The following is a 13,708-nucleotide window of genomic DNA, read 5'->3' on the forward strand; positions in this document are numbered from 1 at the left end:
GTTACATTAGATGAGGACACATTCATTTTTGTTAGGCACAGGGAAATTAAGTGATTTGCCCAGAATTACAGGATGTTGCTCGTTCTTGCAGGGACTCAAACCTGGTTCCCAAGATTTGAGGTCGCCCGCCTTAGGCCAACTCCTCTCCCAAATATTGTATTACTTGGCAGTACACCCTGTATAGCACATCTTGCTTATTTCTGCCTTTTTCTTAAAGGGGGGCTCCTTATGTCACCAATGTGTGTCTTGTTTTAGAACCGGATGTTCCCCACCTCAGTTTTCCCTCTGTTAATGTTTATTCGTATTCAGTTGGAGTGGAGACTTCCTGTCTCCACTCCGTATCTCTAATGTCCTCCCTTTTGAGAGCAATCGGATTTTGTGTCCCCGTTGGAGTCGAGGCGGAAACTCTCTGCCTCCACAACTCTTTTTTTGTGCTTTTCTTGGCCCTTTAAAGCTGAGGGAAGCGCTTGATACACAGGATCGGTATCTTTTAAGTCCCACCCTGTGCTAAGCGGCGCATCCATGCCTGGCGTCCTCTCACTCCCATGGCAACCCGACGGCTGGAGCATGAGCTATTTTGAGGTAAAGCGGGGTTGCCATGACAACGGGAAACAAGCGAGCCACGCCTGTGAGCCAGATGGAAAGACCGGCTTACGGAGGAATTCACTGTGCTTTCTTTTGAAATTAGAAACAAACTGATCATTTTAAATTAAAAATAAAATAAATAAAACAAAGTGACTCACCTGTTAGGGCTCGCGCTACTTGTTCCCTGTTTCAGACTACATGACCCAGAATGCTGAGCAGCAGAAGTGGTTGTGTGCTGCCTTTGGTCGGGTCAGGTGATGGGGAGGCTCTTAAGCCCTCCATCACAGACAGACAGTGCTTGGCTTTCCTGGCGTGGAACATTGATTTTGCTGCTGTTCCGCGTTTGGCTTCCCTTCACTGGATTACCTTATGACCTTTCCCTCCTGTCTGAGCCTCCCGTCGGAACCTCCCGTCTGAGCCTCTTGAAAAGATCTCTTTTTGGAAGCGCTGCCCTCTGAGCAGGGGTTTTTGCCTGCTACCTTGCTTCCGTTTCTGTGCCCTCAGTTTGTTTACCGCTTCGTGTTTAGGCGGACACTTCTGCAGATTGACAGCCTTTTTTTTTTTCCTTTCACTGTAACTTTATTCAGCGCGAGGACGCGCTGCAACCTGATTTATGTCTTCCTTTTTCACAGCGCGAGGACGTGCTGCAACGTGATTATCACCTTCCCTTTCTCAGTGCGTGGAAGAGCTGCAACGGAGTTAACCCTTTCCTTCTTCCAGCGCGAGGAAGCGCTGCAACGGAGTTAACCCTTTCCTTCTTTTAAGCACGAGGACGCGCTTCAACTCCTAAGTTACATTTCAATTGGTTTTTAGCGCTTTATGCGCCGCTGACTTTGCCTAAGCTTGCCTTTGGGAGCATCCTGCTAACCCCTGAAGTAGGAGGCAATCCTGAGTACTGGTTCTTTCTTCCGGTATCCTTTTTTTGATATCCATTTACGCAATCATCAGCAAACAGGAGTTTGTTCACATTTCTATTGTGCACGAGACAGAAGAAGCGAAGATTCTCTCTGCCTTTCACTATTTATTTGCTTTTAAGACCAAGGAACATTTATTTGGATCCAGGCCTGCCATTGAGCAAGTAAGTGTGGGATAGCACCCAACTAGGGGGCTGGAGAAGTATAATAGGTGGGGACGTAATACATTCCATAGTTCTTCCCAAGTAAATGTGTGTGTGTTATATTTTCTGTTCTTTCTTGACAGTCTTCTGGTCCTTCTCTGACGTGGATCTCCTCCTTTTGGCTGCCTGGGAATTGGACGGACAGTCCTTCTTGGTCTCTTCATTTTCTGGAGCTACTTGCTTTCCGAGGTGTTACTGTGTGACACGGAGAGGGCTGTATCTTTGGAGAAAGTAGAGTCCCTAGCTTCGCTCCTGTGGAATTGGTTCTTCTGTCTGGTTAAAACCTTGGTGGTTCGACATCACCCCTTCATAACAGTGCAGTGGGTCACCATCCTCCTTTCAGCGCCGGGTAACCTCTGACTGTGGCTGCCAGTAGAAATATTGAATTTAATAATAATTTAAAAAAAGGATATACAAGAAGGGCAAAAGGTCACACGTCACACAGATCGGAAAAATAAAAAAAGGAACACCACAGCAGGCCCAAATCTAAGGAAAAGCCCTTAGCAACACTTGACAGCCATTTTATCAAACTGGGCTAAGTTACTACGTTAAGTAGAGCACCCATTTTATTAAACTGGGCAACTTTAATTGTTTTAACTGTTGGAACCTGACTGACTGCTAAGACAGCTGCCTTTTCACCACCAATTCTCAGTTTCTAACTTTATTAATAATGATCTCCTCTGCACCCTCAACTAGCTCCATGTAAGATAGATTGGAGGGTCTTATTAATAAAGCCATAGATAGGGTAATAAGGTGACTTGATGACACCGTTAACAAGAAGTTGGAGGTTCTATCTAAAAAAGATTGGCCAGTTACTGGACACCCAGAGGAGGCCACACAGGCGGACAACATAAAAAGGAAGATGGCTACAGCTGATAGCCTACCTAAAGGTGCTAAAAAGGCCAAGACTTCTAAGCCACTGGCATCACGCTGTGGTAGTGACAGAGACAGTGCCTTGGGCACAACAGATGGGCAGGAAAAAGGCCCAGTACTACCCATCCCCATTGGTAGTGAAGATGAACTGGAGGATGAGATCAATCTCTCCTACTCCTCAGAGTTTGACTCTGAAGAAGAGGGGGAGATAAGGAACATGGGTATAGCTGATGAGGCATCTAAGGACTCTGGGTCAAAAATGGGGATTGTAGACCCGTTTGGGGAGTGTATGTTTGACTTGCTACTAACATCCTCTATCCCCAAAGTGGGTCCCATCGCAGCATGTGGGTGAATACATTTTCTCCTGGCTCCGTAAAGAAATTCCTAAGGAGGTGAGGTCTCACTTCAGATCTGAGTGCCCTCGACCATCCCGCCTAGACAAAGTGGCCTCTATCTCAGACCTAGACAATATGGTAGTGGCGTTCAACGCCAAAAGCGGGAGAGACCCGAGTAAAGGCCTCAACAAGGGCCTGAAATCCTGCTAAGTCCGACTCTTGGATATTACTAGCCCTCTCAGCAAAATGTTTCGACTAGCTGAAAGGGCCTACCTTGAAGATAGCCCCATTGACCCGAGAGAGCTGCGCCAGTGGGCGCAAAGAGACATTTGTCTACTTGGCAACCCAACACTGCTCTCTCCAATGAGAGAAGAAAGAGTGTTCTGTTAAAAATTGACCCCAAACTATTGGAGCTAGCTAACAAGGAAGGGGGAGCAGCCTCCCAAGGCCTTCTCTTTGGGAGTAATTTATCAAGGAAATGGCTAAATATGTGGAAGTATTTAATTCTATAAAAAAGTCCTTAAAAGAGTCTCCCACAACAAGGTTTTTGGCAGGGCCGGGAGAACACGGCGTCAGTTCTTCAGCCGTGGTCAGAGCTCATCAAGACCCTACATTGGACGGGGGTAAGCTCCTCCCACACAGGATTTGTGGGCCACTCATCCTTCTACCCTCAAAAGCAGAGATTTTGTGGCAGAGGCTTCAAGGGGCGAACAGAGACAAAGAGGTTTTTAGCAGGTAAGACTTATGAAAGACCCTTCAGATACCCCTATAAAGGTGGGAGGAAGACTAGCCCAATTTTGTGGAAACTGGAACCTGGTGAGCCAGGATCCCTGGGTCCTGGACACAGTCAAGGGGTACAAGATAGAGTTCATAGACTTACCAATACAAAGGAAGGTACCCCGGGAGGTAATCTTCTTGCAACAAGATTCCATCCTAGTGGCAAAGGAGTTGAAAGACTTATTCACCAAAGGGGCAATACGAGATGGAAAAAAACAATGTTTTATCAGCAATGTTTTCCTAGTGGAGAAGAAAGACAAAGGGATGAGACCTGTTATAAACTTAAAAGATGTGAACAAATGGGTGGTTTACCACCACTTCAAAATTGAGGGAATCCACCTTCTCAGGCACGTATAAGGAAAGGGGACTGGTTAACTTGCCTAGACCTGAAAGATGCATACCTCACTATCCCTATCTGGCCCCTCCATCAGAAATTTCCCCAGTGCATGTGGGAGGGCAAACTCTGCCAGTTTTGCAGCCTCCCCTTCGGTCTTTCATGAGCCCCGATGTGTTTCACCAAGGTCCTACACTCAGTAGCCTGGATGGCTAAGAGCAAGAGGGATAAGACAACATTCTAATTATGGCCCAATCCAGAAAGGTAACATAACAACACACAGATCTCACATTGAAACTCTTAGAACACCTAGGATATGTCAAAAAGCATCAATAACTCCATGCCAAGACACACAATTCCTGGATTTTATCATAATACAATTCAATCAGAGTTAAAATTACCTGGGGAAAAATTGAGAAAAGTTCGGAAAGAGTTAAGAAAAACACTAAAGAAAAAGGGATTCCCCCTGAGAATATTCGCAAGGGTACTGGGCCTCTTGTCCTCAACGATCGAAGGCATATATCTAGGCCCCCTGCACTACCGACCCCTCCTGAGACTCCAGGCCAAAGCAGACTCGGACTCGAGGAAATAACTACTCTGGTGGTTGAGAAATGCAGAGGAATTGGACGGCAGAGCCATTTTTGGGGAAGAACCAGAGATAATAATATAGTCGGATGCAAGCTTAGAGGGATGGGGTGCAACATGTGGCGACTCATCAACAGGAGGACAATGGACAGAACAAGAGAAGGAGTTACATATCGACTGCCTGGAACTATTGGCAGGCTCCTTTGCAATTTGCATCTTTACCAGGGACCTAATGAAATGTTCAGATATGTGAACAAAATGGGAGTACCCCACTCCAAGGGACTATTGGACCTAGCCAAGAACTTCTGGGCCTATTGCCTCAACAAGGGCATCTCAGTGACTGATAAACATATCCCCGGTCTGAACAACAAGGTCACAGACTGGTTTTCCAGGAATTTCAGAGATTCCAGAAACTGGAGACTAGACAGGGAAATCTTCTTAACCATTCAGAAGATATGGAGACCCTTTGGAGTAGATGTCTTTGCAGACAGGCTGAACACTCAAATACCAAAAACTTTTAGCTGTTGGCCGGACCCTCAGGCCTTGGGGGTAGATGCCTTCCATCAGAATTGGCGAGCAGTTGTCTACAGATGCCATTGCAGAAGGCCATTGCCTTGTAGACGGAACCTCAGTGGATCAAAACCTACTAACTAAGAAACTAAAGAGAACTATGTGTGTTTTAAAACCACCTTCTGCTAAATACACTGCCATATGGGACGTTAGGGATGTTCGTAGAGTGATCACATTCTGGGGTGAGAACTGTAGGCTATCGCTAAAGCAAATTTCTTATAAACTCACTGTTTTGCTGTGCCTACGGCACCCATCAGACGCAAAAGCCTTAGATATTACCAGTAGAGCCTACCAACCAGAAGGGGTCTGCTTTTACTTAAAAAGATAAACTAAAACCATGTCAACCTCGGTTTTCCATCCCTTTTTTCACAGAATGAAAGATTGTGTGTAGTGAAATGCCTGTTGGAGTACGAAAGAAGAACTGCAAGGCATTGGCAATAGGTAATGGTATGCATGAATAGCTACCAGCCTTTTTATATGAGCAGCATACACTCATTTCCCTATAAATAAAGTTGGTTAAGGGAACTGTATGCTGTGTTTTATGCACTTATTTATGTAGTGTGTTTGTCACTAGCAGATGCCTCTGCTTTCCACTGTTTGTTACACGCTTTTGGTTGTTTGTTTTGGACACTTTCTTTCTTTCTATTTTCTTTGAGAATCAAGTGACTACCGATGATGAGACAGGGGCTTGTCTGGAAATTACATACCAGTAAACCCGTTGGTGGTGTTTCCTTGAGGTGTCACTTGTTTCTCGCACTTTTTTTCTAAGCAGAATTTGGTCCAACATTGGTGGTGTGGATCTCTGATATTGACCTAGAAGGGTCAGAGTACTTGTTGTTCTGTGTCTCTGTCAAGGAAGATAGGCCTTTTTGTAACGTAAACTTGGGCGTAGTACAGTGAATTGTCCCCTCATAAATTACAGAGGACAGGAATAGGTATCAGTACATATAGACTGCTCTATTCTTTCAGTCACCGATACACGTTGACGTCCGTTGGACAGGGTCTTTTGTTGTAGGTCTGCGTAAGGACATAAACAACTGGAAGTCACTCCCCCTTTCCTTACTGGGAAGAGCGGCCCTTTTTAAAATTATGTCTTTGCCTCAGTTTTTATATGCCCTGCAGAATTCTTTAGACTTGTCCCAACGTCCTACTTCAGGAAGATAGAAGGCCATCAGCAGGACTTGTTATGGAATGGGAAGCCACGTATTGCCCTCAGTAATGTCAACCTGAACTGGTATGATGGTGGCATTAGCCTCCCGGATATTAAAAAGTATTACGTGGCGGCCCACCTAGCCACCATCAATCTTGGCACCTACACCCGTCCCGGGGATCCAGGCTATAACATGGATAGATGGCTTTTCTCTGGTGGGAACTACAATAGAGCCCTTTATTCCAAACCACAACGCTTTAAACTCACGGGCCCCATGAAACATTTGGTCCTTGTTTAGCACACTGCCATTAAATGCCTTGGATGGAATCGCAGGCTCACATTGGCGATCCTGCTATGGGACTCAGAACAGCTGGGTAGTTTGTGGAAAAGCAAGGGGTTTGACCAGTGGGACCTCATAGGTCTCTCTCATATAGGTGATCTGTGGGATAAGTCAGATGTCAAGTCATTTGCCACCCTGCCTCAGCAATTCGTGCTAGCTGACTCGGAATTCTTCCGTTACTCACAGTTCAGACACGCATTGCATTCCCATCTACAACGTGGTACCACCCTTCCCTAATCTTCCCCATTGGAGGATAGACAGCCACGTCCCTGACAACACTATCTCACGGATATATAAAATGTTGATAAATACCATGCCAGACCCTCTCCAATCACTTCAGGAGAAATGGTCCAGGGATGGAATCGAGGTGGACGACAAGGAATGGCAGGAGGCAGTTTCCTCGCCTAGATTTGTGTCAATACCAGCGCACCTCCGACTAGTCCAGCTTAAAGTCCTTCATAGGATTTATGTGACAGGACCCCAGTTGGTACGGATGGGGAAAATGGATGGGGGGATTGTAGACGGGGATGTGGCCAGGTGGGTACTTTTCTGCACATAATTTGGGAATGCGACAGCATTCAATTCTACTGGTGCCAAGTACACAACATCATTAACACAGTGTTATCCACACACCTCCGCTTTGAAGCTCGTAGATGCCTATTGAATATCTGGGAGCTGACAGATCTGAATGATTGCTTGACACAATGGGTCACTTTGGGGCTTATGTTCGCTAAGAGAAACATTGCACAGCGGTGGGGAGCGTCTCAACCTCCAACGGTGGGTGACTGGGAGAGGGATCTGGATTGGTCGAAGTTCAGAGAAAAGACGGTATATGTGGCTCGAGGTTGCACTAAGAAGTGGGCCTGTGTATAGGGCTTGTGGAATTCCTATCGTGGGGACATATGTCAACCTCCCCTCACTGCCGGCAGTGAAGGCCCCCCTTCACCCTAGACCTTCCAAGTGATATTTTGTACTGATTGATTTTACCCATTGTCCTCATGTTGCCTGACTTATTGCCTACACTGTAATGTTCTTGATAAGCTGATATCTATTTATAAAAAGTTTTTTTTAAAACCTGTTATTTTAAACCTGTAACAAGCGCAATTGATAATGTAGTGAACACACTTTAAACTTGCATAATGTTAGCCTCCGTGTCGTGCCATAAAATTTAGATTTTTCACAGCCTGGTGGACAGAAAATTCAGATTTTATTAAAGATGCAGAGGCTAAGATTATCCCTCCACTAAGTACCCACTCTGGGTAAAATGACTAAAATGGATGTTTTTGTCTTTCACATTAGAAATCTCAAATAACTAACGGATATTACACTGAAGTTAAGAAAAAAGAAAGTTAAAGTAATCTTGTTCGCTGCACCAAAGAAGGGAGAAGACTACGTGTGGAGGGGCTTTATAAGCTGTTAGAATGTTTTTGAAGTTCTAGATCTCTTCAATTATTGCTGGTGTGAGCTGCGCAATAAAAGAGATTTGCATAATCTTAGCCTCTGTCTTTAATAAAATCCATATTTTCTGCCCACAAGGCTGTAAAAAATAAAAATTAATATAAAGTAAAAGCTTTAAGTAAAGGCTTTGATTTTACCTTTCAGCAGTTTTTATTTAGTGAGATTTTTACCCAAAGGTTTTGGAGCGCTTTACATAAGCACTCGTTCTATTACACAAGCCCACCATTCATTGTTTAACCACTTGGCTGCTAAGGTACAATTACTCTGGTGCTGTAATTTCCATTGAAATCAATGGAAAGTCCATGACGAGTTACCCTTGTCATTAGCGGCGAAGAGGTTAAAAGGATTTGGAAATGAAGTTTTTCTTTCAGAATCACAGGATCTAGAGCCAATGCTGAGACACAAACTTGTTCAAGGCCCATTGCTTTGGTCTGATGTGAACAATGATGCATAGAAAAGCTTCCAGTGCGAGTGCAAGATGGGGGAATCAGCTCTGGCCCGGTATCTCGCTCCTTGCTCCTCCAGCTATATGAGAGCAGAACCCGGCGAGCTGATACCTGCTGGCCTAAACTTGATCCTGTAAACCTCCCCGCCTGAAGCGGCAGAGCAGACCAGGATCTTGAAACCGGTAAGCCCCACACAGACGCATACGCAGCACTGAGATGAGATGTTGGCCATGGAGAGCAGCAATTAGGGTGCTGCACCAAGCTTGAGCCCCAATTCTGTGGAAGCAGCCCGACTAGCATTGGGTGCGGCTTGCTGCGTCGGATGAGCTCCCAACCCCCTCAACTCTTCAACAGCAGCTGGACTCGATTGCAGCATGGGTAGCACTCTACCCCCCACGCCAGCCTCACAAGGGGCGGTTACAAAAGGAAGTGCAACAACAACTCGACAGCTTGCTTCCACCCCATTGTCGTTGTTTGCTCACTCTTGCCTCACGCCTACCTGCTTGCTTTTCATCTTTACTCACATAGTACCTGGGTGGACATGACAGCAGTTCTGCAACTCAGCAGCACTGAGCATCTGTGGAGGCCAGAAACTCATTAACCCAGTGACCTCGTGGAGAAAGCTGCATCCTAACCGACACTAGTAAAAGCTATTAAAGCAAGTAGAGCGAAGTAAAAAAAAAGAAAGAAAATTAGGAGCACCAGCAAGTGCAAGCAAAGTGACAAGAAACCTCTAGGAATTTTAACCCAAGTTAACCTAGCTAGGCTGCGCAGTCGCAAAATTAGAGTGCTTCTTTCGTTACACCAATGATATACTATTCACTGGCAGCCAGTAAGAGTCTGCACACTGGTGAAATTAAGGGGGTCAGGATACGCTCCCCTAGTATCTGAAGGAGAGCTAATATTTCGCAAGGTTGCTGGAAGCTATCTAACAGGTTGCTTAACCAGAGGCAGAGGCCTGCGATGCCGAAAAGGAAAGCTGGGTACAACAGGCGCTGTCAACAAGGTCACTAACAAACATTTGAAACAAATTGAAACCATACATCACAGAGTCTGACCTCAAAGTGGCAATCCAATCCTTAGTTATCTCGAGGATTGAATATGGTTGCACCACCTTGGCTGGATTACAAAAAACGTCCACAGCACCACTGAAAGCCTGCCTTAACGCTGCGGCAAGACTTATCACCGGAACCAGGAAATATGATCATATATCCCCGCACCTGAAAGTATTAAACTGGCTACCTTATGAAGCAAGAATCCAAATGAAGATAGCATGCATCACACACAAAGCATTACACGACAACACCCCAAGATATCTAGCCAAGAAAATTCAGTTGTCCGGTGGCAACAGACCAGCTAGGAGTGCTAAGGAGTTGCTTCTACAGCCAGCCTTCTTCCGAAAGAAAAAAACCTATGGCAGAGCTTTCTCAGGAGCTGCCCCCAGAATTTGGAACTCACTCCCTCCAAACATCAGGAAGATCCAGAATCTGGTAACATTCAAGCGGGAAGTGAAGAGCCTGCTGATGAATAGATACATTACTTAGAACACTGTTCATGGTTCTGATTTACTACTGCCTAGTACTGATCATGTACGCCATTAGAAAGGGAGACACAGGCAATTCTATAATGGAATACGTATCCTATGATATGAGAACAACCCAAAGGCCACTAGTAATGGTTATTTTGAGTGAACAGGAGAACAGCATCTTTCATGAACATATACCGAGCTACCTCATATCTGTTATATATACATGCTTTTGTTATTAATTTTGTCATAGCATATTTATGTACGCTAACGTTCACAGGTGTTACGAATATATATATCATCTACCTCACAGCGGTTGCTCGCTAACTGTTTATATATATGTTAACCCTTTTCCTCTCTCATGTTAAGCGCTCTGATACCCACGGGTCTTGTTCGCTCTATACAAAACTTTATAATAAATAAATACATAAATAAATGACAGAATTCCAACATACTAAAAGTGCCAACTCTAATGTGTAAATATTTCATCAGTGCCATAAGCACAGAAAGCCTATTGGATCAAACACCTCACACCCTGGTTGGGCTGGCCAACTCAGTAGACCCAGCCTTAACCCGGCAAGAGCATTGCACAAAACTGACAGCCCAGGGACAGACTGCTGAACTGACACCAAAGTCCAGGGAACAAACCTCAGTGATCGAGTTAATCAAGCTTTTCTCTACGTCCATCTCCATATCAGCCGTAGCTGATAAAGCTGAGCAACCATATGGCACCCATCTGGGAGGCATGGCAAATGCTACCATGATATTACAGTATCAATCTGATAACTCTACCTAGAACACATCTCACAACAAGGAAGTTTTCAAAGCAACAGCTCAAGCCCATCAGGCCTGCATGGATATGGACGGGGAAAACTTATGTTTCCTCTGGAACAGACCCAACCCCCTAGCGTGAATGGTTGGAGTGACCTATTCATGAAGAAATTGTTCCCCCGGTCAGATTTAATGGAGCAGTTCTGCAACAACCAAGAGTAATCAGATTATAGCAACAATAGGACCACAGAATACCTTTGCAGTAAATCACCACCGCATATCAGTCGATCTCACCAAGATGAATTACTGGCATCCATCAACTCAACTGTGGCCGCCACAATAAATGCACTCATGACCAATTGAATAAATTGTAATTATGCTGGATATCATGCAGACTGTCGCCACAGTACGGAGATGACAACAAAAATAAACAAGCTGGATGTTAGGCTGAGTGCCCCAGGGTGACACATGTCAATGCCAGACAATTCTCAAGAAGCTCGGTTTACTTCCAGAGATGTTCTCTTAGCATATAGAGACTCCCTTAACCACCCCTATTCTGAGTCAGTTGGCTATCCATCAAGGGAGCAGTGACTACTTACAATTCACTTTGAACATTAATCAGGAAATAGCTATGGTAAACTCCAACAAGCTAAGCCCCTCAAACTTAATAGGAACAGGAGTTCATATCACACTAGTTAGCAACCCAAATCGCTCTAGAATACAGGCTTCCAGCCTCTCCACCGAAGTGCAAGGTAATGACCAACAGCTGTTGCGAAGAAACCCTAAAAAACAGGCAAAACATCACAAGAACCAGCAGTGCTGTGTTTCATTTGGATTTAATAGTCATTCAGGCCTCCCTGCAAAAACCCACAAAGAAAGGAAGGAGGCCCCTGAACTCAAGCTTCAACCCGCGCAACCAGTTTCAAACACTGCCCAGAAGCTGTTTTCGATTTTTGGTAATAAGTTCCTCCAGTTAGAAGCTACTCATGATGCACAATGTTCACATGCACTGGAGGCCCTGGGAAGGAAGTGTGATCCTCTACTGAGGTTAAATCACCATCACAAAAGACCAAACGTTCTAGATGGCACAGAGGCCTGGTCACAGACACCTCCCAAAAACTCCGGATGTTAGGATAAAGCCTTTGTGGATCCAACCTGAGATGCCAAAAAATATTGTCATGGTATTTACACTTCACATAGAGGCATGGACATTCTTAACAGCCAAATATCTTGCAAATCCTGAAACATATCCCAGACCTGGCACATTTCACCTCCGACAACCTGCTAGGAGTCCAGTTCAAGACACTAAGCATTAATGTAGCTAAAGAATCTACAGTGGCCACTAGGAAAAATAGTGAACATGCCCAGAATATACTGATGGAAAAGGAAAATTTTGCTAAGAGGGTAATCTGTGTCAAGACCCCCAACAAGAAAGGTATCTGCATATATTGATGGGAAACACCAGTACATGGGCAGTACAATCTCAAGGAATGTGCATACTAAAAGAAATATTGACCAGATACCCCAACAACCACCCACCTTGGAGATTTGGTGCTCCCTCAATCGTAACCGGCCAGTGGCAGCACGCAGACCTATCTCAGACACACCAGACTCACATCAACTATATGTCTGAGGATGACTAACCATAAACAACAACGAAGCACCATCATTTCTTCAGAGTTGTGCTCTGCCATGTGTACAAGAGACTTTGACAACACCTCCATTACTAATCTCTAGTTTTGTGGAAATCTAACATCCTGCTAAGAAGCTCACAGCTAGATGCATCAAGCGAAATACCGTTCATCGCTATCGTCCATAAGAAATCCATCCGCATCTCAACCAGCTCAGACGTCAATCTCGCCAACTCTGAACACCTTCACTTCCAGATCCACATTGACCCCAAGACCACACTCAGAGGCACCCTCCTTTACAGGCCACCAGGACCCCGCGCACAATTTAGTGAAGACATCACGGACTTCATCACTCCACACGCGCTCCCCTCCGAGGATTACATCCTTTTGGGAGACCTCAACTTTCACCTTGAAAAGAACAACGACCGCAACACCGCCTCCCTTTTGGACAACCTCGCCAACCTCGGACTTAAACAACTTGTCACTTCCCCCACCCACATCGCAGGTCACACCCTCGACCCTATCTTCACCTCCAGCAAACATGTCTCCTTCAGCCACACCACAGCTCTCCTTTGGACTGACCACAGCTGCGTTCACTTTACCTACAACAAGCCCACATCCAACAACCACCCCCAACCCACTCTGCAAAGAAACTGGAACAAAATTACCATCGACCAGATCTCCTCATCGCTTCTTCAAAACCCCCCAGCCCACTCCTCAAACCCAGACCAAGCAGCCACCAACCTCACCCAATGGTTATCCAACAGCGCCGACATCCTAGCACCACTGAAAAAACGACAAATCAAACTAGGCAGCAAGAAGGCCTCCTGGTTCAACGATGATCTTAAGAAATCCAAGAAACTCTGTCGCTCCCTGGAGAAGGCCTGGAAAAAAGACCCAACCACCAGCACCAAGGACGCCTTCAAAAACGCCACCCGCATACACCACCGACTGATCCGGAATGCCAAGAAAGCTGCCTTCAAGGACCGACTAGATAACAACGCCCACAACAGCAAGGAATTATTCAAGATCGTCAAGGAATTCACCAACCCCTCAGCCAACTCCAACGACATCACCCCCTCTCAAGCCCTCTGCGACTTCCTAGCCTCATTCTTCCACAACAAAATTGCTGACATCCACAACAGCTTCGACAAACGACCCGAAGACCAACCCACCCAACCCCCTGCAGGACCCCCACCCCCCCTGAACAT

Source organism: Lissotriton vulgaris, chromosome 12, assembly GCF_964263255.1.
Source record: "Lissotriton vulgaris chromosome 12, aLisVul1.2, whole genome shotgun sequence".
Taxonomy (NCBI): domain Eukaryota; kingdom Metazoa; phylum Chordata; class Amphibia; order Caudata; family Salamandridae; genus Lissotriton; species Lissotriton vulgaris.